Here is a 1,917-nt window from a genome sequence, read left to right on the forward strand (position 1 = left end):
TTATAACCAAGATTATTTCATAATGTCTTTGTATTTAAAGTTAGAAATGCTCCAAACTGATTAAAAGTGAAAAATGTCACAGACCTAAATGTTTAAGTTTAAAGACAAGCCTTGGTGTGGAGTAAAGGTGGCCTGTGTGGTGCTTTCTGGAAGCTTTTCCTCCTGCTGCAGTTTTGAGTCTGAAGCTCCAAAGCAGGTTGAACGTCTCTGGACTGGATATGGCTTCAGATTCTGGGACTTGGTGGTAAAGATGTTCTGGTCCTGAGGGTCTGTTTGCACCATAAAGCTGGTGTTCAGTTCGATCCAGTTTGAGATGTGGGTCACCTGTGAAACCTGATGATGCTTGTAGGACTCCCTGGTCTCTGTCAGGAACTCCCAGATGTGCCTCACATCTCTGTGGTGGATTTGAGCTGGGCTGGYTGGATGACAGGGTTCTGCCCTCTGTGAAGAAAAAGGCTGAAATTGTTCTTGATAAAAGGTTGTGTAAGTGCCCGGGTGATTTCTGCCCTGAAATGGGATGATGGTGGAATGGACCGGATCTTGACAGGCTGGATTTTTCACCTACAGTCTTATCAGACACAAACAAAGCAACTGATGTCTGTTTGGATCGACYTGTTTTCTACAGGAGCAAAAGAAAAGTGTCTCAAAGCTTCACCATAGYAACCTCTGTGTTGTGGAACATGATYATGTTGATGRTGTTCTGTATCATTTTCAAACAGTAATTGTAAGTTTAAGTTCAGGGTCTTTACCCCACAGATGCAAAACAGTAATTTACTGTTTGTTTGCAAAGTCTTATTTAACACACCGCAGGATATGTGAGAAAATATGGGGGGAAAAAACTAGAGGAATTTAAATTCAGTGAGAACACTGAGTGCTGAAATTTGTTTTAAAAAAATTTCCATCCATTTCTTCTGCTTGTTCCAGAGTTGGGTCCTGGGGGAAGAGAGGCCCAGACCTCTCTTTCCCCAGTTCTTCTGGGAGGATTCAAGTTTCCAGGCCAGTTGAGAGTTAGAGAGACAGATAGTTTTTCCAGCCAGCGCATCCTCTTCCACTGGAAGCCGAGTCTGTAAAACTAGAAGCTGCACCAATCCATCTATTAATCTGTCCATCTTGTCCAAATTATAGCTACAGCTAAAATGAGCCAAATTATATCTAAAAAGATAAACTAAAAACCAAACATAACTAACAGCTAAGTCAGTAGTCCTGGGAAGTGGTAATTTCCCTGTCCCCGTTTGTAGATTTAAACTGGAATGTCCCCTCCAGTGGTAATATTCCACCCGTAAAGCTAAAAGTTGCTAAAAGTTAGAATTGTCAAGACTTGTGTAGCCTGAAACCTATAATGAACAAAACCAAGTCATAATTAAATAAAATGAAAAATATCAATGAATTTTATTAAGATGGATAAAGCGAAATAAAGTTAAATATTTCAAAAGGTATAAATGTCACAAATAGGCTACAAAAAGTCAGCGCAGGAATAGAAGGAAGTAGTCTATGGGGTGTCATTTGTAAAGTTACACAGTCAAAAATTTTCACAAGCCTTATTATTGAAAAAAAAAACAGGTTTATTTTTCAAAGTCAGATTTTCACCATGTTATTCAAGCATTTATAAATGTCATAGTTTACAAACTAAATATTTAGTTAAAAATATAAACATTAAGCTCCAAACTAAATAGTTTGGAGCTTYATATTTAGCTTTGTTTTAGCAAGCTTTAAGTTAAAAAGCTAAATATTTGAACTGAATATTTAACCTTTAAACTAAATATTTAAGTTGCAAGTTAAATATTTATTTTGGAGCTAAATATTTATTTAATTTGGAACTATGACATTATAAATGTATGAATAACATGGTGAAAACCTGATTTTGAAAAATAACCCCATTTTTTATCATCATCATCATCATTATCATCATCATCATCA

Source organism: Austrofundulus limnaeus, unplaced genomic scaffold, assembly GCF_001266775.1.
Source record: "Austrofundulus limnaeus strain Quisiro unplaced genomic scaffold, Austrofundulus_limnaeus-1.0 Scaffold73, whole genome shotgun sequence".
NCBI lineage: Eukaryota > Metazoa > Chordata > Actinopteri > Cyprinodontiformes > Rivulidae > Austrofundulus > Austrofundulus limnaeus.